General features: G+C 46.6%; 1 protein-coding gene across 6 annotated transcripts in view; it reads right to left on the bottom strand.

Moving 5' to 3' along the window:
• Positions 1–23,944, bottom strand: part of Mbnl2 (muscleblind like splicing regulator 2) — a 151,502-nt gene that overhangs the window by 4,805 nt on the left and 122,753 nt on the right. The window lies entirely within an intron of this gene.

Raw genomic sequence — 23,944 nt, 5'->3', positions numbered from 1 at the left:
GCTTTATAGACACTGACAGTGATGCCTTGAACTCGTGTGTGACAGAAAGAACACGGGGAACTGGACAGGAAATGGGCTTCAAAGCTGTAACTAAAGGTTGCCTAGACTTTCCCAGGGTGCCTTTTCCCTCTGCCCCAAGCCACTCAAAAGCCAAAAGGAAGTTATGGTGTCGAAACGACGTCATGACTGCTCCCTTTAACCTAGACCAGAAAACTGGCGGGGCGGAGCTGCACCTTTGTCTCTCTGGGAAGTGCATGTGCCGGATAAACAGGACAAGACAACTCTGTAGCAGCTGTGCACTTCCAGAGTTCCAAAATTTGACATCAGGGGTCAGGAAAACATTCAGTTTTTTTCTCCTTAGAAGTTCCACTTGAGGGTGGCAACATTTTCCCACGAAAGTATCATTCATTATCAGTTTTCTTTTCTGAGAACTTTAGTGGTTGGGACTGTCTGAATGAAGTACACTTTAGGACAGAGGTCAGCCTGTGGGTCACAACCTCCACAGGGGTCATAAGCAGATACCCTGCCTATCAGGTATTTACATGACAATTCATAACTGTCAACATTGCAGTTATGAAGCAGCAGTGGAATGGTTTTATGGTTGGGGCTCACCACAACATGAGGAGCTGTATTAAAGGGACACAGCAGTAGGAAGGTTGAGAACCACTGCCCTACAGTGATGTGTCCCATGGAAATAGAATATTAAGGTGATGAACAACAGCCAACCAATGCCACTCATTTTTAAATTATCCCTTTGATCACTGTGGGGGTGCTGCAGGAAGTGAGGAGGAGGGAAGTGTGTGATGGACAGGAGGGGAGGGGCCTGAGTGTGGGGGGGGTGCTGCAGGAAGTGAGGGGGAGGGGAGTGTGTGATGGACAGGAGGGGAGGGGCCTGGGTGTTTGGGGGTGCTACAGGAAGTGGGGAGGATGACACTAGGAACTTCTCTTTGGTTTTTTTCCTTCTTTCCTTTATTCAAATTCTATTTTAATTGATGCTAAAGGGATACAACTTAAAGACAGGTGCATTTTCTGTGCTTTTCCGCAGGCTTGCCCCAGAGAATTCCTTCCAGATCACCGGTATTTCCCCCACTACCCTTCTCCACCTCCCTACCTCTGTTTCTCCACCATTCTTCAGGATAGTTTTACACCCAGGTAGATGGAAGGCTTCTTAACATACCAGGCTCATCAGTGTTAGCGGTGACCTGGTACACACACTATCATCCTGATGTGGACAAACCCTAACTTCCAGTGCATCAGGGCTAGAGAGATGGCCTTGTGGTCAAGAGTGCATCCAACTCCTTCGGAGGACCCCAGTTTGTTTCTCTGCACCTATGTCAGGAGGCTTACTACTTGCCTGTACCTCCAGCATCATGGGGTCATCAGCCTCTATGGGAATCTTTATTCACGTGAGCACGCGCGTGCGCGCACACACACACACACACACACACACACACACACACACACACTCTGCACACACATTGAAAGAAAACTTTTAAAACAGCCCATCAAATTTAAGCACAACAGTCTAAATGCCAATGATTTCTTTTCTGCCTTTCGTCCAAGCTGAGGTTGCTACCCACGGTGCCCTTTTCAGGGCACTGTAGCCCACACATTCTAGGAGGAGGTAACTGAAAGCTTTCGTTCGGTCTGCAAGAGTCTATCTGCAAGTCAGATGGAGAGCTAACCTATCCTAAAGGGCCTTCTCTGTTTTGGTGTCTACACTCTAAATTGTCAGCAGGCTCTGAGAACATCTGTCGGCTGTGAGCCTAGAGTGTGCTGCTGTTGCATTCTGCAGCTGTGGCAGTCTGTGCAGCATGAACCGGCCTGCACACACCAGGTATTTGCTCATTCTGCTTCTGGCTTGAGAATTCTCTTCAGGGCACGAAATGGGCGGCCTGTCTCAGACCCATGCCAGGAACTGGGGGCATCTGCGGTTCCAAAGCCTTTTTTGTACCTCTCAACATGCCAGCTGAGAAGAATGCTCAGAAGAACCCGCTGGAGCCCGCGAATCAGAGAAAGGGATACCATTGGGCGAGTCTGGAGGGACCAGGAGGTGCAAGAAACAGGAGACAGTGCATACTGTCTGAAGGAGCTGGTGCTGGCCCTGAGTGGTCACCTACATCCCTCCCTAACCGCCTCCCAATGGATGCAAGAAACGTCTGTCACCCTACCCCAGAGTGCCACTGCTTCAGCTATAACAGAGACAAAGCAAATGTATTGAACAAGTCACGTGCCTATGTATCTCCCTGGTGGACGATTCTCTTAAGTCCTGTTTACTGTAGCAGACTGTGAGTAGAGAGGGAGGCAAGATTCTTAAGTATGATTGTGGTCTGTCATGTATGGTGGTGAAGACTTTGGACTGAAAATATGGTTTTCAAATCCCTTTCCCACGAAAAGGAGAACACACTAAAATGAAGACCACTGATATCCACAAAATCTACAGCTCAGTTTAGAAAAAAATGAACAGACTGGACCTCCAGTCAGGGGTACCTTCACAATCATTTGGGGTTCCTCTGGTTGTATCAATATGTGTGAGGCAAAACATCAGAGGGTTGCAATAGAACCATCTTATTAATAAGAAAAGCAAATCATAGTAATTGAACCATATCCCTTAACTGTTGTACTTAACAGTCTGATGACTCTCCTCAGTATGCAGGTACCCTATTCTGTACCCTGCCATGCGAGCATAGCTCATACGTGATCTGATATTTTTGAAGACAAAGCATGAATGGCTCCTAGAAGCATCAAACGTGTTTTCCCGGCAGACACATGTGCAGCCACTGACCAGTTCTTGCGTCCTTATGACGTGTGTGACATGAACGGCAGCAGAAGTTACAGAGAGGTGGTCAAAATTAGGTTGTGTATAAGGAAATGCTGAGTCTATCAGGTCAGCCAGTGTACAGTCAGATCGGCCAGTGTACAGTCAGTGTACAGTCAGGTCACTCAATTTATAGCCAGAGCAGTCAGTGTACAGTCAGATCGGCCAGTGTACAGTCAGATCAGCCAGTGTACAGTCAGATCAGCCAGTGTACAGCCAATGTACAGTCAGATCGGTCAGTGTACAGTCAGTGTACAGTCAGGTCACTCAATGTACAGCCAGAGCAGTCAGTGTACAGTCAGATCAGTCAGTATACAGTCAGATCAGCCAGTGTACAGTCAGATCAGCCAGTGTACAGTCAGATCAGCCAGTGTACAGCCAGTGTACAGTCAGGTCACTCAATGTACAGCCAGAGCAGTCAGTGTACAGTCAGATCAGTCAGTGTACAGCCAGTGTACAGTCAGATTGGTCAGTGTACAGTCAGATCAGCCAGTGTACAGCCAGTGTACAGTCAGATCGGTCAGTGTAGAGTCAGTGTACAGTCAGGTCACTCAATGTACAGTCAGATCGGCCAGTGTACAGTCAGTGTACAGTCAGGTCACTCAATTTATAGCCAGAGCAGTCAGTGTACAGTCAGATCAGCCAGTGTACAGTCAGGTCAGCCAGTGTACAGTCAAATCGGCCAGTGTACAGTCAGGTCAGCCAGTGTACAGTCAGATCAGCAGTGTACAGTCAGATCAGCCAGTGTACAGTCAGATCAGTCAGTGTACAGTCAGATCAGCCAGTGTACAGTCAGATCAGCCAGTGTACAGCCAGTGTACAGTCAGGTCACTAATTTATAGCCAGAGCAGTCAGTGTACAGTCAGATCAGTCAGTATACAGTCAGATCAGCCAGTGTACAGTCAGATCAGCCAGTGTACAGTCAGATCAGCCAGTGTACAGCCAGTGTACAGTCAGGTCACTCAATTTATAGCCAGAGCAGTCAGTGTACAGTCAGATCAGTCAGTATACAGTCAGATCAGCCAGTGTACAGTCAGATCAGCCAGTGTACAGTCAGATCAGCCAGTGTACAGCCAGTGTACAGTCAGGTCACTCAATGTACAGCCAGAGCAGTCAGTGTACAGTCAGATCAGTCAGTGTACAGCAAGTATACAGTCAGATCAGCCAGTGTACAGTCAGATGGGTCAGTGTACAGTCAGTGTACAGTCAGGTCACTCAATGTACAGTCAGAGCAGTCAGTGTACAGTAAGATCAGTCAGTGTACAGCCAGTGTACAGTCAGGTCAGCCAGTGTACAGCCAGAGCAGTCAGTGTACAGTCAGGTCAGCCAGTGTACAGCCAGAGCAGTCAGTGTACAGTCAGGTCAGCCAGTGTACAGCCAGAGCAGTCAGTGTACAGTCAGATCAGCCAGTGTACAGCCAGAACAGTCAGTGTACAGTCGGATTGGTCAGTGTACAGTCAGTGTACAGTCAGATCAGTCAGTGTACAGCCAGAGCAGTCAGTGGACAGTAAGATCAGTCAGTGTACAGCCAGTGTACAGTCAGGTCAGCCAGTGTACAGTCAGATCAGTCAGTGTACAGCCAGAGCAGTCAGTGTACAGTCAGATCACTCAGTGTACAGCCAGTGTACAGTCAGATCAGCCAGTGTACAGCCAGAGCAGTCAGTGTACAGTCAGTGTATAGTTGGATCAGTCAGTGTACAGTCGGATTGGTCAGTGTACAGTTAGTGTACAGTCAGTGTACAGTCAGGTCAGCCAGTATACAGTCAGATCACTCAGTGTACAGTCAGATCAGTCAGTATACAGTCAGAACAGTTAGTGTTCAGTCAGTTTGCAATCATATCAGTCGGTATACTGACCCACATGACAGAAAACGACTGTGTGTGGCTCAGATCCATCTTTGGTTGGATTCAGCAACAGGCTTCTGGTGTGTGTATGCATCAGACTCAGTTTCATGGAGGAGACACTCAAGACTGCTGCTTCCTGAGTTGAGCAATAGCTGTAGCATCATGAGGACAGGCAGTGGCAGGAAAAAGGACTGGGAGAGAATGTCTACTGGGGAGTTAACCCTGAAACTTCCAGACAGTTAGTGCTCCCAGGGCACGAGGCCAGCAGACACCTGCCACCTAAAAAGAAAATACGACCATTCTGTCCTAGACTCAGGCGCCAGCTATGAAATATTCATTGTCTTGTCTCTTTCTTAATGATGATGGGTTTAGGCTGAGCATCCATCACTTGCAAGAGATCTGACCGGAGTGTGAAATAGTCGAAAGCCCAAGAATTCATGTAGAAAAGAAAACACTGAATTCAAACTCATCAGTGTCGTAAACTCAACACCCGACTCAGTCTGTCTTCATGTGGGGGTGGGGGTGGGGGAGAAAGAAGGCAAGGCATCATGGGGCTTCTCTAGTATTTCAGAGATCACCTATTAATACCTGAGATTACTACTTATGGGTGATCTTTGGCAGCTGAATGTATACTCTCAGAAGGGTGAGTTTTTACATGGCTTCTAGAAACTTTCACATTCTCTACAGAAACCACTCAACGCCAAGGATCAGAAATCTCCAGAGACGGTAGCTCAAATACTAGACTCATTAAGAACAACTTTGCTTAATTGATGTGGGTGACATTTCAGCAAATACGCCCGAGCACCCAAACCACAAAACAATGAAAATGAGCAAGGTGTGTTTCCCTTAAATTTCCCCCATGACCAGCCATCAAATCCTGTCTTTATAGTGCTGACTTTTGGGAGGTAGATAAAATATACCTTATACAATATTTGTGTGGCCTCACTGAACTACAAAGAACCTCAGAGGACCTTGGTCTCACGAACTTCAAGCCGCGGAGGATATTTGCAGGCAGGTACATTAGCAAAGTCGTCAGCAAACTCCTCAGGAGGGATGTGGGATTCATCTTTCTGTCCTTGCTGTCTAGGGTGGGGGCTGGGCACACAGGAGTCACCAGGATCTGGCTGAGTGTCTGGATGAATTCCTAGGCACTGACTGAGAACAGCGGCACAGCACAGAAGACCATCGAGTGAATCGGGCGGCCGGCAACCTTATACCACAGAAGACATCTCTGCAGCCTTTCAGGATATGTGAAATATCTTGAAAAAATAGATTAACTCTCCACCCCTGCCCTACCCCACTGCATTTCGCTTCTTGCCGTACACAGGCGAAAGGAACGGTTCTCCAGGCTGGGGCCAGAATATGAGGGAAATGCGGCTTGCGAACATTCCACCTGAAGGAAATGTCTAAATGAGGTAGCTATTTTAGAAGGGCTTTTCCACAGCCGCAGGGCCCTGCAGATGCACAAGGATGTTTCCTAGTTTCCGAAACAAAACTCACTGTTTACATTAAGGAGACTTGCCTGTCGCCCACCGTCCTGATAATTATTTCTTTGCTTACTTCTTTGTGCTGGGATTGAATCCAGGTCTTGAATATGCTAACTGAGCTCTGATCGTGAGGGATGTCCCAACCTCTCTCCTCCCCTTGTTCTTTTGCTACCCCATTGGCTTGACTCCTGCTCACACTTTCTGTTGCTTAACTCTCTCCCCTTCTTGACTCTACAGCTCCACGACACTTCTATGTGGCAGCCATTGCTGTCGGGCTTCCTGATGCTGCCAGCGAAGGAAAACCAGGGAGTCCTCTGATACAACACAGACATTTGCAGAGTTTTGGACCAGTGCAATTTGGTATTTAATCACAGTAAGACTTTCTGAAGGCAAACACAAAGTTGTTATGACTCTTGGTGAACTTATAATACCAGACTTAAATCATTAATTGAAATCATTAATTAAACCAATAATTTTAATGCTGGCACATGGATACTGTCAAGTAAATGTATTCTTCAGCCTATCTCATGACCATTTATTAATCAATTGTGCCAAAAGTTCGGAGATTATTGGTGGCGCGTGCAAGGGGACTCGAAAAAGTTGTCTTAAAATTGTTTTTGAGACAGGGTCTCATTTAGTCTGAGGTTGGACTCAGACTTGCTGGGCAGTCAAGAATGACTTTGAACTTTGATTATCCTGCCTCTACCCAACTACTCCTGGAACTGTTGGTGTGTGCGCCCTGGATTGTTTTCTGAGATGCTACAAACTGAACCCAGGGCTTTGAGCACGCTAGCAACCGCTACCACTTCCCATATACCCCAGAGTCTGAGAATAAGTCTTACTTGCTATTTTAGGGGGCTGTTGTTTTAGGGGAGGAGAGTGTGCTACCACATTTAACTGACTTTCAAATGCAGATTTTATTTGTACATAAAATGTATAACCTAGGGTCTTGAGAGCAAATGGTCAGACTGACAACTTCACTCCAAGAAAAGTCAACTGAGGTTGGATGGTGTGTCTCTAATACTTGGTAGGTCCTTCAAGGGCACTTTTGTTCCAATTGGTTCTGCTTTGTGCTGCTACAGAATGTTAACACCCTGAAATATAATTTATCTATTCCCAGTGATGCCAATCTTTGGTGACTCATTTTTAGAAAAAAATTTCCATCCTGTTGTTAATAATATACATATATCATATATGTTGTATGTATGTAACTGTCATGTAAAATATTAGTAACTGGGCTCTCTCTATATGAAAAGTGGTAGCATACCCTTATTAAATATTATCAACCAAGGCCCATACTGACAGGTTATCAGGATAATATGTCTAAGTGAAAGTTCCTGACTTGATCAAGCATCTACATCACATATCTAGACCTGGTGTGCACTGCAATGTGACCCTGGATCTCAGCTCTGCAGAGTTTTCGCAGTGAAGCAGTGCTCTAAAGTGCTCGAGGTTGCCCTGGTGTGACCGCGACAGTTAGAAAGTGCATTTCCACACCACACATAATTCGTTACAAACAACTCCCCGCTTTGCCAAATGCCATACAAATGAAATCATCAGCTGGCTTAAAAAAATTGTGTCCACAACTATTACGTGGTTGAAATACACACACACACACACACACACACACACACACACACACACACACACACACAATAATGTAGGGAAGTAAGGGGCTTGCATATGCTTGCAAAGAAATCACTAAATGTACGCGAACCAGACAAAAGCCACCTCCCCTTACAGATGGCTCGTTACTCAGGTGTGCCCTGTGTTCGGAGAATGCGGGTTTTCCTGCCACTGTGAATCCCTTCTAACAGGGAAAGGAACTCTCTTCCTGTGTGTCCTCTATCTGACCTTCAGCGATGGGTGCAGGACCAGCTTATCCATGGTGGTTGGGGGGAGAGGGTGGGGATTAAGTCTGATGGGGGTTTCTCCATGCAACTCTGAGAGCAAGGCCTGTCTCTCCCACTCTGGGTCCAGCTTAACTCTTCCACCTGTGGGTGACTCCTAAGAATCATTTCCACTGTCTTTGCTCTGAGGAGGGAGGGCTGTCCTCAGATCACCTCTTCTGCTAACATTTATATGCTGCTGTAATTGAACAGCATATGAAATTCTAATATATGTCCCCCAAGAATGGCTGGCTTCTGCATACAAATGAGGATGGGAGTAAAAGGAAACTGCAGGTTCTCCCCTGCCTCGTTTCTTTTCTTTCCCTGGTTTTGTCCCCTTGGTGTTATTAACAACATATCGAAGAGTGCTGTGTGTTTATTCATAAAAGAAGAGCTATGAGATTATGTTTGCTCTGCAGCTGTAAAAGACGGGAAAAACTAAAATCAAACCCTAGACTGGAAGGGTCAGGTGAGAGCCGGGAAGAAAAGCAGCAGGCAGGGCAGGCCATAGCACAATGAGAGCAGGGGAAGGGAAGGCTGACATGGAGGAGTTCATAGCCACCCAGGAACTAGTCTCGGATTTTGTTCACGCACATGCGTGTGCTTACGGAGTGAATACACGCGTGTGTGCATGAGTGTGGAGGCTGGCGGTTAATACAGGCAAAGTGTTTGCCTCACTTGCTCATCACCTTGTTTGGGGGTGCGGGGAGACGCCTAGATGGGCTGTGAGCCCAGAATCTCTGGTGCCCCAGTCTGGGGTCATGGATGCTCGGCTGTATGCTCAGCTTTGTTTGCCGGTGTTGCAGATTTGAACTAAAGTCTTCACACTCACATGACAAGCACTGTACTGCGTGAGCCCGCTCTGCACACCCCAGGTGTTCACCACACTACACACCCCAGTACCGAGTACCCACAGAACCCCCCGTACTGACTGCCAAAGCAGACTTGGGCATGGATTATGGCTCCTCCATCTCCAGTGGAAAGACAGACGGGGCTTTTGTTTTAATCACACTCTAGAAGTTGGTTCTCTCTCTCTCTCTCTCTCTCTCTCTCTCTCTCTCTCTCTCTCTCTCTCTGTCCCCCCCCCATCCCTCCCTCCTTCCCTCCCTGAACTAAACTGTAAAGGGCACCCAGAGGGCCTGCTGTGGCTCAGGCTCCTGCAGAAAGCACTTTGGGTATTGAGCTCCCCTAAGGAGTATGTTTGGTCAGAAAGAACACAGAGAACCCCTTTCTAAAGATCCTATCTCAGTTCATAGGACTCTCCCTGCATCTCTAGGTTAACATGGGGACCTAGCCATCAAGGTCACTGCTGTTTCTACAGGAAAATGGAGCTCTAAGGCCCTGGTCAAAGAAAATACACTTTCCAAATACAGACTGCGTATGTTGAAGAAGCCCACATTTCCGTACCGAATCAAAAGCATAAAATGGGCTGGACAGTGGTGGTGCACACCTTTAATCCCAGCACTCGGGAGGCAGAGGCAGGAGGATCTCTGGGAGTTCAAGGCCAGCGTTGTCTACAAGAGTGAGTTCCAGGACAGTTATGGCTGTTACAAAGATAAATCCTCTCTTGAAAAAAAAAAGAAAGAAAGAAAAGAAAACAAGAAAAAAAAACATAAAATGGGGTCACATAAATCCTACAATCTTTAGAATATTTGCAATAATATGTGCAGGGTGAGGCTGTGATTAACTGAGTAGCCCACTCCTGAGTGGTCTCACTGACACAGACCTCTGGGCATGGATGCTGAATCTAAGAAAAAAAATAACATGTAAAAGCTTACTGAGGTCAGATATTATTAAGGCTTTCTTTGTTGTATGAATGGATAATAATCAATGTGTCTATTACTTATAGTTTTGATATTGGGTTTACCTTAAAGGTTTCACAAGCTATGAGTTAACAACTCAAGAATGAAAAATGAATAAAAGACACCAGTGTCCAAGTCAAAACAAACCTGAAGCAGGTGCTTTACTTTTTAAAAACCATCAGTTTATACACAGCTGCAAGGAAATTTCAGAAGATTTGCTCACACACATGGTGCTTTTAAAACCATGTGGTTTTCCTCACAGTAATAAATAAAATTCAAGTCAAGAAGAAAAACAGAAAACCCACAGAAATGTGCTCCTGCTGTGTGTGTGTGTGTGTGTGTGTGTGTGTGTGTGTGTGTGTAACATACAGCCCCGAATCCTGCTCACTGCCTACCACTATCAAGCTTGGAATCTGGGCACAGTCTAGCAACAGTATCTGCTTTCACAATAAGGCAGAAGGTGTAATTCAGCCCATCAGGAATTGGCTTTTAAGGCACCGATGGCAAAAACAGCACCAAACGCTGCATTTAGTGGGATGAAGAAGATGGAGGTGAAGTACTGGATAGGGAAGGGTATTCTCCTGTGTTGGAATCACCTCGGGCACTTCTCAAAGCAGGGAGATGCTGATGCTGTCCAACACGTTTGCCAGCACAATGAAGGCCCTGAAGCCCCATTTTAGTTGTTTGCCTGGGAAATGTGTGTGTGTGTGTGTGTGTGTGTGTGTGTGTGTGTGTGTGTGTGAGAGAGAGAGAGAGAGAGAGAGAGAGAGAGAGAGAGAGAGAGAGAGAGGTTAATCTAGCTGCTCAATTGTATATAAGCCTCAAGTACAGAGAAAAAACCCTAGAAAGTAGATGTGAGGGACAGAGAATCTCAGCTATGCCACCAACTGGTTTGTGAGTTGCCTGAGCCTCAGGCTTTCCCTTTGCTTGCAGTGTGCTAGTACCTCTCAGTGTGGTGGGTACTCAGAGGACTGTACAACCAGCTCTCCCCAACAACCCCTCAGGAAGTCCAGGAAGACCCTGGCGTAAGACAAGAGGAGGGTGTTTTACCAAGGAGAGCAGCCACATTCTACTGCTTTCCTGGCAGACGTCCCCACCAAGAGTTGGGTCCTTCTGAAGTGATCTGAATCCCATAATTACTTTGACTATAATTATTTGCACATTCTTCATTGCCTGTACCATTTATTATGTAAGGCCCACGAGCAAGGGGGCTATCTTCCCATTGGATCAGCCCCGGAACTCCCAGCATCCAGCGTGGAGAAGGAGCAAGAAGACATACTGTCACCAAGTAAATAGCAGGCTTTCTTCTTTTAATAAGGTGTCCCAGGCTAAACCTCACTTCTAATGAACTCAGGCCACTGAGGAAAAACCCACAGCTGCACAGAGTCATCGTCCTTGGGAAAACAGAACCCCTGAAGGGAAGCACGGGGGACAAGGAATTTTATCAGGAGGGAAAGTAAGCTTAGCAACAGCCCAGGTACTCTGACATCTTCCTCGACAATTCTTAATCCCTTCGTTTTTGGAGAAGAGTTCATTTAGATCGTCTGTCTATTTAAGAACGTGGTAAAGTATACATAAGGTAACATCTGTTTAAAACACTTTGAGTGGAGAGTTGTGAGTCCTGCTGTCCCAGTCCAGCTGCAGAACTTCGCCTCTTAATCGAAACTGCACCAACTGGACACCGACTCTGAATTCTCCTTCCTGGACACTTGTATTTTCAGCTCTGGGGACTGAACCAGGGATTTGCACACACATGACAGAAACACTCTCTGCCACCGAGCTACACTCCCAGCCCTTGTATCCTTGAGGCAGGGTCTCAGGCAGCTCATGCTGGCCTTGGCCTTGAGACCCTCTTTCTTGCCTTAGCTGTCTAGGTGCTTTGGTTTCATACAGTGTGTTTCACCCTGTGTCTGTCAAAACCGTAACCAGCTCCCACCCATACCTGCCCTTCCCTTTATCCTTCCCATTTCTGGCTTTACGATGGGCTCCCTGGTTTTGCACAGGACCCGTCACCATCCTCACTTAGGAGTAAGCTGAACTGGCGGCTGCTCATTTTCCACCCGTCTCCTGCAGGCTGCCCACAGCATGGCTTCTTAACAGGGGTGCTCAGTTTGTTTACTGAGGTTGATGTGTCCAGAAGGTTCCGTGGGGACACTGGACTTCTGCTTGACACTTTCCAGCGTTCCCCGCTGGCTTATTACTCTGGGATGGAGAAATAGCCCCTGTTTTCCCATGCACCCTACTTTTTCTAACTGAGTTGAAATCTGAATTGGCAATCTCACCAACCACCGATGTTTGCAGACAAATTCTAATACTGGATTTAGACTTCAGAAAGTTTTCATCTCTGTGAGAGCTCCCCAAATGGTTAAAATGTTTAAACGTAGCAGTTGAATCTTTGTTTCCAATCTTTTGATGGTGCTGGGGACTGAATACATTCCCTCATGTCCTGAGACAGGCAAAGGCTGCCATGCTGAGCGACAGCGCTGCTCTCTCTTGAGCCTGACTGGTACAGCCAGTTCCCACACGGACCACAAACTCCAATCCTTTCAAATGTGCTAGGGAGCACAGGATGTGAAGGCGTGGGAGCCCGAGGCTAAACCTGTCCAGCCACCACACGCATGCTTGAATTGTGGGCCATTTATTCCAGATGATCTGCTCTCATCTGGAAAATGCATAAGGTACTCTGCAGAGCAATAGCGAGTATTAAATAGAACAGTGCACATAAAGAGTCTGATGTGTACTAGAGGTGTTTGATAAGGCTGCTTTCTTTCCCTAAGGCTATTATTTTAGGATTCATAATCCTAAATCAAATTGATTTCAGTTTCTATTTAAATAGTTATTCAAATTATTCTATTGTGCATTTAAATATAGGTCTGAATGGTGCCTCGTATGTTGGAAATATGTTTGGTTTTTGGTGAGACTAACGTTTTTTGGAATAGCAAATGCATTTGCTTCCCTCTCTAAAGCACATATGTTAACTGTCTCTGATGACGAAGCAAGACTGAATTTCTCTGATTTTTTTTTCATTAAAGTTTTGACTGGCAGAATAATCATTCTGCAAACTGAAGCCTTTGATTGCAGGGGTGCAGTCTGCACCAGTGCTGGGTGAGCAGTGCCTGCTGCTGTGGGAAGTTGATATTCTCCAATGGGCAGAATTTCCCATTCCTTAGAGTTAGACACGGGTCAATCCCACAGCCAGGCTTAGTGTATACATGCTGTGGGCAAGCCTGTCAACCTCTTTTCTTCTTGAGCTTCCTCATCTCCGTGATGGGAACTCAAAGCCGGTTCCCTCCTATTGTATTGTGAGCATCCCTTCACTATTTAACAAGTGTCTATGGACAATATTATATGACAACATTAAACTATCTTTTTAATTTTGGGCAGTAGTAAGAGTTGAACCTAGGACCTCAGGCACGTGAGGCAAGTGCTCTTCCACTGAGCTCCAGCTCCAGCCTTGGAAACTATTCTAATTTCCTAGTTGACATAACAAAATGTAAACATCTTCACAAGCTATGATTTATTAATTATTTCTAATCACTGTGATTAGAGACAATGACTATTTACGGGCACTTCTGGGCACCCATCTTGTTTAGCAAATAAACATCTGGAGTTCAACTTCCAAGCTTCACTTCTCACGTAGCTCCTGCACAGGCAGCAGAAGTAGCAGGGACTTTCTAGCTTTTGTTTAGTAAACCAACATACAGTCCCAAGCCAGGAACTCAGAACTCCCTGTCCAAGGCATACTGTGGGCTCTTTTTCACAGTTACACACTGTTTCAGAGTCAAGAGGAGCCTAGCAGAGAATGCGAGCGGCGGGAATCTATTCAAACATTGCCTCCTGTCCTGATCCACACAACTAGAGCAGAAAGACTGTGGAACAGCTATGAAATTACAGCTGGAAAAACACTTGTAGAAAAACAAAGGGTCAAGTTTGACATCTCTGGGTACCTTTGTTTAGTTACAAACCTTGCACGTTCTAATGAGGAAGCAAAGTTTTGGGCTGTTCCAAAGCAACTTGGAGTTAGCAACTTGGCGTGATCCATGCTTTGGTGGAGCAAAAGAGACTTAGATGTGGGTTAGGGGACTGAGTTTCTCAGCCTTGTATAACCCTGAGCAAGTCACTTCAACACTCCTGGTCTTTTCACTATAAAATGGAGATGTTTTATAAAAGTCTGGAGAAGTTGGAAATCTGGCTTTGCCTCTTAACAGTACGACCTTGGACATGTTCCCCAGCACGTCTAATGGTCCCTTCAGCAGCATTTCTGCTTTCAGAGAGAGAGAGTTCGTATCAAAGGCTGTGCATGATGTTTGGTACACAGCAAGTGCTTCAAGCTGGAGGTGGCCTGAGTCACATCTGTGCTGTCTGTGTGCTCTGGAGTCCTTGGGGTCCTTCCACATTACTTAAAGCACATACTCAGGAAGGTGGCTGGCCACACAGAGAAGAGACTGCTCTAGGCAGATCCGAATCCTCAGGTTCTGGGTTTGCTTCCTCTATGAATTTATGTGCGCTGGGCAAGGCACTTTGCTGATTGATTCCAGCTCCTATTACAATTTATAATGTAACTTGTATCACATAAAAATGTTATCCTAGGGCTGGGGATGGAGCTCAGGGGGCAAGTGCTTGCCGCACTAGCACGGGGAGTGGAGCTGGGATCGCCAGCATCCATGCAAAGGCTTTGGTGCAGTGGTGCTGCTATGGCAGGCATGGTTTACAGTCCCCAGTGCTGGGAGGGTGGAAGCAGGAGGATTCCTGGGACTTTCTGACCAGGCAGTCCAGTTAAAAGAGTGAGTTTCAGGTTCACTGACAGATACGACACAAACAAGTGAGATGGGGAGTGGTTGGGGTAGACATCTACTGTTGGCCTCAGGCCCCAACATGCATGTGTTCCTGTACACACGTACACACATGAACATGCATGTGTTCCTGTACACACGTACACACATGAACATGCATGTGTTCCTGTACACACGTACACACATGAACATGCACACACACCACAGTTCGGTAAATCTGCTCGCATGACTTCCTGATTGTCACTAGAATTATTTAATTGTAGCTGGTCTTCATACCTGATGCACCACAACTAGGGGCCACTGAGTGACATCCGACAGTGACCAAATTGATGATGCTGTTTTTAGAAATGCCTCATGGAAAACAGTGACGAGGGTTGGGACTTGCTAACTGAAGATTTTCGACACGGGCTCTGTGTCTCTGAGTATTGTAGAGCAAGGTGAGATGACAAAGACAACAGACTGATTGCTGAAGGCCAGAGAAACAGACCAAGAATCACAGTGTATCACACTGGATGCTGAAGATGGAAGGATTCCAATGGCCAGAACAGCTATAGCTCCTCATAAACCCCTGTCAACAGGAATGCCATGGAGGAGGGCTACGTTGTAGGTAACCTCTCTGGCTGTTGTCACTAATAGCCCATCACTCTCCCCCAGAGTTCATGGTGAACTCACCCTTGGCCTCTGAGCTCCCACAGTCTCTGTGGACACAGCTTCCGGTGTCCTGGACTCCCCTGTTCAGCTCTCTTTTCTATGGGTGGCCATAGCCCTTTCTACCCCATGCTCCCACCCGACAGGACCAGAGCAAGGCTTTTAGCTCACCTTAGAAAAACCATTACCCTGTTTAGATCTATTGCAACTGTAGCATCTCTTTAAAAAACAATGCGTGCCTGAGTGTGTGTATGCACATTCATGCTCACACACAAACACATATACATACACTCGTGAGATCTTCAGGTGTGACTGCCAAGTGCCTTAGCTTGTGAACCATCTTGCTGGCCCTGAGATTGATCCTGAAATTCTCTCTATACTACACATGCTGCTGGGGGCGTGTGTAGGATGTGGGGGAAGTATTGGATTCTTTGGGGGGATGTGTTTAAATGGGGGGTACTGGATCTGTTGGGGATGTGTGTAGGATGTGGGGGAAGTATTGGATTCTTTGGGGGATGTGTTTAAGGGGGGTCACTGAATTTACAATACTCTGGATCTGGCCCACTGGAGGCTTCATATACAGCTTGGTTCTACTAAGTGATGATGAGAACCTTCAGGAGATAAACTTTCACCAGAGAACTGAGTCTTGGAGAGGTTGCCTTATATGGGATATTGTGATCCGTTCTTTTCTGGCCATGAGGTGGGCAGGCCTCTTCTGCCATGCACTTCCTTCATGATGCCGCTGCAGACCCAAAAGCAATGGGCCGACCGACTGCAGACTGAAACCCCAAACTGGGCCAAGAGGGATCTTTCTTTCCATGAAGCTGATTGTCCTAGGTGCTTTGTCACAGTGGCAGAATGTTGACTGACACAGATTTTAGGGTCAGATAGAGGCTTTGCTGCCTAGTAAGGCCATGACCAAACCTATGCTTTCAATTCTCCAGATGCAGACGGGACAAGAGAACCCATGCTACAGGATTAAAGGCAATAACGTACAATGTAATGCACCTCTGGATTCCCTTTTCCTGTTAACCTACCCTTGTCTCCACCACTTATTTCTTTCATGTGTACGTGTGTCCTGTGTTTCTGAATGTGTGTGTGTGTGTGTGTGTGCACGTGGAAGCCAGAGCCCAATATCAGATTATTCAATTGCTTTCCACTTTATGTGTATATGTATTTACAGTGTGTGTGTGTGTATGCATATGTGTGTATATGTGTGTGTATGCATATGTGTGTATATGTGTGTGTGTATATTTACACCTTGGGACCAGATGTTGATATCTGGCATCTTCCTTAACCAATCTCAATCTTATCTTTTTTGAGACAGGGTCTCTCGCTGAATCTGGACTATAAGAGTCTATTAGACTAGCTGGCCAGTGAGCGCCAGGATTCTGCGTCTCAGCTGCAGTTCCAGATATGCGCCACCACACCCAGCTTTTTATTTAGGGTGCTGGGGATTGAAGCCATGCTCTCAATATCTGTGCAGCAAGCAGTTTGCTGCGTGAGCCACCCACTGGCCTTTACCTTCCGCTCTGAGATAGGGGTCTCACTACACCTGGAGCTGGCATATTTGGCTAGCCTGGCTGAGCAGCAAGACCCAGAGATCTCCCTCCTCCACCTTCCCACTGCTGGACGACAGGTGGGAAGCTCTGCATCCATCCATGTTCTCTGGGCTGGGGGGGGGGGCGCACTTAGGTGCCGCCCAAACTTGCACAGCCACGGCATCTTCTGAGCCCCTTGTCTTTACCTTTTATATATCCTCCGAGTTGGTCTGCATCTTACCATCTCCCTGTCTACTCCATATCCCACAGAGCTCTGTCCCTGGCTACTTTAGGGATGAAACCTTACCTTGGAGCTTATTCTCCATGCCGTGATCTTTACATATGGGGTTTCATCTCTAATGACAATGTCTTGATGATTTCACATCTCTTTACGAAGCCACTGACCCCTGAGCCTCTCTAGCATCCTCCCCCACAACTGTAATAGACTCCATAATAATCCGTAGACTCAGACGGAGGCGGTGTCCGGACTCACTGCCTCCTCCAGTTGTCTGCCTCGGAGAGTAGCTGGAGGGGCAAAGGCCAGACCAAAACCCAATTTGCCTGTGACCTATGGAACATCACTTCTGGTAAATACAGCCGCAGTCTCTTGGGGTCCCTCCCAAACACACAGACACACAGAAGACACACACGCAGACACACAGAGACACAGACACACAGACACACACACACACACACACACACACACACACACACACACACACACACACACAGGCTCGTTACTTCCCCAACACTCAGGTAGAGGTTAAAGAAGGCATCCAGGTTTGGGTGCAGAAAGGGATGGATATTTGTTCTGCTTGGAGTAGCTATTACAGAGGAAAACCCACCCACCCCTGAGTCCTCAGACACGGGTTGAGTTCATGCACCACCTCTAGTTTGTCCGTCCTTGCAAACCTCTAGCTGGGAATAACACACACAGGATGGACTGCATACCCGTGCAGCTCCAAGCCAGCAGCCTCAAATTAGACAGGTGGAGCACGGTCTTATTACCCCAGCAAAAGCCAAAGCACTCCGAGGAATGCAACTTTCCATTCAGAAAGAAGCCCCGCCCCAAAGTCCCACTGAAATGCAGAATTTGCAGTAGAACCAGCAGCAGGCAGGAAGGAACCTGTCAGCTCCTCAGCCACAGGGAACTGGAGGGGCCCTACGTCTTCAGGTGCCATACACAAAAGAAGCCTGCCCAGGCTTCTCACCTTGAGGTGTGAATTATTCATGAAAATGGAGTGGTAATGGATCACTGCGCTTATGTAACTTGGCTTTCCTTAGAGAATCTCTGGATTCTTTCACTAATTATGCTCCCTGCCGTCCCTCAGCTACCTCTGAGGTAGAAAGGGCCCATTGTCTCTTGGTTTCTGATTTCTTGTTGTGTGTTCACACACACTCAAACTCACACGCGCACACAGTGTGTATGTGTGAATGCTAGAACATGTGTGTCACGATGCACACATATGCGGATTGGGGACTTTCGGGAATCAGTTCCCTCCTTCCCCTGTGAGCAGCCTTCTGTGGTGGGGCTCCCTGGCTTCTCACAGAAAACAAACAACAGAAGAAGCCTCCCTCTACATTGCTCCTTACACACCCAAGTTCCCCTAAGACTGTCAGTAAACGTCCACCTGTGAAAACACTTTCCCTGCTAGGGAATCCAGACAACTCCATTCTGCACACCGGAAGTTAGACTCAGGCACCAAGCAGTTTGAACTAAGAGTTCAAGCAAAATGTTTGAAGTGGCTTCACCACGTCGGCCGGTTAGGAAAAAGGAGTGTGTGGCACTTTGATGCTCGGCACAGGGGCTGGCCACTCTGCAGTGTATTTCTGGAGAAGGATCTGACAGGGCCTACTCCTCCTATACTGGGCCTTGTAGAACCTTTCTTGTGAAACAAACACAGGCCCTAAAATGGGTCAAGTGATGGAGCGCGGGTACCACTGGTGCCTCCTACAGATGTCCGAATATAGTCCCAACAGATGGCATCGGATAACAGAGACTTCACAAGGCTGAGCTGCGCGCGGAGGGGGGAGGGGCTACATCTCACCGCCGTAGCTCTGGGGTTATGTCTGCAGGTGCGGTGGGGGTAAGTTTGGCCAGCCAGTTCTTCCTCAGAAGCAGCCAGTTAAAACACAGTGTGTGATTCTGGTTACAGGCAGTTATACTGTTCTTCTGATAGGATACTATTGATGCTGATTATCAGGTACAGCAAACCTGTATCTGGCATGTCCAAAAAACCAGAATTTTCCAGCTTATCAGGTATTTCAATAGAAAGATGGGGGTTGGTGAGATGGTTCAGGGGGTGAAGGCACTGGGTGCCAGGCCTGACGACCCAGGTCAATCAATCTCCATAGAAGTGTAGAAGGAGAGAACCATCTCCTGCAAGCTATCTTTCGAGCTCCACATCTATGCACACACATGCGCATGTGGGCACGCATGCATGCATACACAAGAAATGTAACTGAAAAAGATGGTGATATAGGCATCATATATTGTATACATTATCAACCAATTTCCAGTAAACTTTTCTGAAGGCCAAATCTGTGGTGGGCTTAGCCTCTGGCCATGTGCACAAAAGATGTGGTAAAGTCTGAAGGTCATGACCACGATCAAGAATTGGCACATTTTGGAGATATGATTATTAGTTCACACTGTGCCGGAAATGTCATCTGACTTCAGTTTCGAAGGTACTGTATGGGAGCTCAAGAGAGTCCTAATATTTAGGTTTTTCTCCCAGACAGCTTATGAAGTAGAATGAACTGGATTTGTTTGTTCCTTTCTATCCATACAACTACAATGTAGAGTCAGGGACAGTGAGGTCCCTACACATCAGAGTGTGGGTGGGGCTCTGGGTACTTCTGGCTAATCACATATTTGTGGGGGAGGGGAAGGCACACTGGCTGTGTATGACCAACGAGGCCACCAAGTTCTGGTCTGGAAAGAATTCGGAGCAGAAGAAATGACTTCCTGTGGCCACCTTTCAGGCTGTCCCACATCTCTTCCTGCCACCTGCCTTGTCAGGACGGATTTTGTCATGGTGTCAAGGTGTTGAACCTCTCTGTCTTTGCCTTTACGTTACACTCCGTGCCTAATGCACACAGGTGAGGCTGACCGGGCGGCTTGCCAGCTGCCACTGCTCCAGTTTAGATCTGCAGACTCGCCTGTCTCAGACCCATCTGCTCGGTCGTCTGACTTCTGTTCCTGAGACTATTCTGTGTGAGATCCCCAGAGTGGCCAAGAAAGGAGCTGAGTCCTTTAACCTGACATTAAGGCTAATACCCAACAGGAGTCAGACACTTATGCCACGCCCACACACCGGCCAATCAATCACTGGCTCTTCTCCAGCAAAACTGTCCAAGCCTCACCTCCATGTACCTGTGCCTTTATCCCGCTGACCAAGGACAGTGCTGTAAGCCCTGTGCAGACAAAGTTCCTGAGTCAGAGGACACTGAGCTGGGGGCGGGGCCTCAGGGAAGACTCAACATTAGCTCCATTTTAGCTGGGCCTTTAAAGCCTTACTCAAGGGAACTAAATGACCTCTGAATACAAATGAAGAAGCTAAAATGTAAATTATCTCTTCTCTTTTCAAATAACAGAAGCTGATTTTGAAAACATCAAATCCTAAACAAACAAAACAAAGACCGTAGCAGAGTTCTGTAATCATTTAGGTTATAGGAATTTTAACCCACATCCTTCTTTGATTAGACAAAATGTTCTAAGTTGTTTACCTATGCCTGTAATATGTCTGTAAAATGTCTGTAATAAAGTCAAACATTTGACATACTATGTAATATACCAGAGAGCATTTAGAATCATACCTGCTACATAGGAAGTGATTTATATTATGATTATTATTATTAGTCACAGTTTAATATATTGAGATTCAAAGACATTAATTAATCAGAAAATTATTTAATAAATTTACTTGCTATATTTTTGTTTACACATCTATTTCTAGAGCTAAGCAGCCTTTTCTTTAAAAAAAAATTCTGGAATATATTTATATTCTGTCTTTCTCCAGCTACTAGTCTAAGGTTGTGAAACTGTCCCGGGTGTTTGGCTGAGCCTAAGACTGACTGGTGGTGTCTCCTGGGGCTGGCGGAAATTCTGCTGAGGCCATGGTTTACCAACTGGTGGTATGTCGCCTGGGGCTGGCGTAGAGAGCTGAGTGGAGGGGCCGACCGGGAGCTCTGCTGTGCCCTTTCCTCCTTCAAATCTTGTATCTAATTACAAGCCCCTCTGCAGTTTTCAGCGTTTGAAATGACGATCTGAATTAGCAGACACACCGCTGAAACCCAACTGCACTGTGTGCAAACACACGTGGCTCCTGAAGGACGAGCTGGCCAAGTGCTTGTCACTCAGTGAACTTTGCCCTCCCTAGCTCCACCCCCACCTTGAGTTCACCTCCTTCCAGATGTCCAGCTTCGGGTCTGTAAAACATTCACAGATCTCAAAGGTCATCTATCTGTTCATGAGCTTTTATTGACTTTCGTGGGTCACATGGGCCTGATTCGATTGGCATTTAAAGAGTGAACTTTAACAAGATGATAGCCTGTTATTTCACACTTATTAACCACCTCTGAGCTTCCTGCTTTTAGGTGCTGAGAGCTCTTTGGTAGACGCCTGGCTCTTCGAAGTTCATTGAGATAACTAAAGAGTATCATATCTAAAAGCTTACATTTCAGTGATCTGCTTTCCCCCCATATGTAAAGACCTGCAAAGGAGCTGACACCCCATTCTCTTCACCATCAATGTGCCTCCCCAACAACAACCGTCTTACAAATTGCAAATTTGGAAGGAGTCAAGGACTGGGGAAGCCACTCAGATTTCCCTAGTTCCCCTGCTCTGTATTAAGTCCCAATTACACTTGTTAGTTCCTTCATCAATCACACCCTGAAGTGGCACTGAAGCGTCTGGCTGGCCTGCATACTCCTTTCTCCCCTGCACACCTGTGTAAGCTTTACTCTACCTTTACCGTTTTAGCTCTTCCTACAAACAGCCTGAAGAATCTCTAGGCCAGGAACTATCATCTGTCACTCACGGCTGCATGCGTGTGAGGCAGGCTGGGATTTACCCTAAAGCTTTAAAGCATTTCTTTATCTTGCCCCCTTCTCCTTTCTTAGGAAAGACTTCTGAAGATCGGGAGTGTTCGATTTGTCATAAAGTATAGGTGGAATTTTACTAAAACGGGTACTCTTATGGGATTATATCTGAAGCCTGTTTCCTTAGGAAACAGGGATTTTTGCAACATAAGTGGATCAAACTCACATGAATCTGGTTTTAAGAGGCAGGACATAGACCCACAAAGCAGGCAACCAGCTGCCCCATGACAAGTGAGTGAGAGGGGGGCTTTGAACCAACTTACAAGGGTGCAAAGTCTCTCTCCTTTGTCCCATCACTATCTAAAACCATTGGATGAACTAGCCAACCAATCAACCAGCCAACTAACCAGTCATCCAACCAACTAGACAACCAGCCAGTCAGCCATCCAACCAATCAACCAACCATCCAGCTAACCAATTGGCAAGTCAACCAATCAATTAATAAATAGACCAACCAACCAATCGACCAACCAATTAACCAATCATCCATCCAGTCAACCAACCAGTCAACTAACTAACCAACCAATCAGCCAATCAATCAGTCATCCATCCAATCAGCCAGTTAGTCAACCAACCAGCCAGTCAGCCAATCAACCAAACAATCAACTAACCAGATAGTCAACCAACCAGATAGTCAACCAACCAACCAACCAACCAACCAACCAACCAACCAACCAATTGGCCAGCCAACTAACTCCAGCCAGCAAACCAACCATCCAACCAATGAACTAGCCAACTAATCATCCAACCAAGCAACCAGCCATATAGCCATTCAATTATCCATCCATCCATCCATCCATCCATCCATCCATCCATCCATCCATCCATCCAAACAACCAGCCTCCAGCCAGTCAACCAGCCAACCAACCAAATAAACAGAAACCCAGTCTTCCTAGTGCAGGAACTTATTTGCTGCTCTTTGTAGTACTGGTTTGGAAGCCAGGCTAGTGTTTCTTTGTGGCCAGGCTTGCACTGTGAAGAGCAGAGAGGTGGAGACATGTCCTCTTTAACTGTCTCTGGTGGAGTGGATCCCTCCCTTTCTGCTCAGTCTTCTGCTTTACCAGATGACACAGTAGGGTTAACATTTATTCATGTCCTTCAGTGTAGCTCCTCCTCTCCTTTGGAGGAAGTCCAGGGCACTGGGGTCATGTATTCACTGGAGCCAACCTTGCTCTTCCAGTTTTCAGGTTGAAGCTTAGAGACAGCCATCTCTACCTTAGCAAGTCTTCCCCAGAGTTTAACTTACCATTTTTCCTGTTTGCCTGTCCTTCCTCCCAGTACCCCAAACTACTTTTTTTATCCTTTCCACCCTTTCTCAGCACAGTTGAGTTTATTTAAAAGAAAACAAAACACAAAATTAAACAAAAAAACCAAAATTACCCTACGAAGGGAAGGCCTCTGTGTCAGGTGCTTTTCTAGTGAGACAAGAGGATATGCTGCTGTCTCCCACTTGTCCCTCACGGCCAGCAAACATGTGTAAACCAGCTGGGCAGCATCAAGGACACGGCCAGCTTGTGACTGCAGAGTAGGAAATAGTTCACTGGCTCTCCCCTTTGGGAATCGTCCCCATTGGCCTAGTGGCACATGCATTAGCCAACACAGTAAACACTCATATTCAGTTAGACCCCGCCATGGTGAGCCCAGTGGTAGCCACACTGGTCTCCTGGGGTGGCACGGCTCTTACACCAGATCTGAACAGATCTGCCAGTGGGTACTGAGGCAAAACCTGTGACCAAGGTCAGTGTTCATCAGAATTATTCAGACCTCAAAGTAGACGCTTAGAATATGGAAGGAGAATTTTCATTTTTCTTCCACCAGAGAATGAACCGAATCAAAGTGGAGCTGTCTTGGGAGCACCCACTGGTGTGGTTCTACATTTCTTGGGTGGCAACTCACAAACCACTGGACAAGAAATGCTGTACTAAAGGAATTTAAGCCTGTCAGGTTAATTACACAATATTAGGTACGAAAACAAACAGTGCAACACAAAACATAGCTACATCATTATTTGCAGTAAAT

This window comes from Microtus pennsylvanicus, chromosome 15, assembly GCF_037038515.1.
Source record: "Microtus pennsylvanicus isolate mMicPen1 chromosome 15, mMicPen1.hap1, whole genome shotgun sequence".
In the NCBI taxonomy this organism is placed as follows: Eukaryota; Metazoa; Chordata; class Mammalia; order Rodentia; family Cricetidae; genus Microtus; species Microtus pennsylvanicus.
The sequence above is the reverse complement of the archived record's forward strand: the minus strand, read 5'-3'. Positions and strand labels throughout refer to the sequence as shown.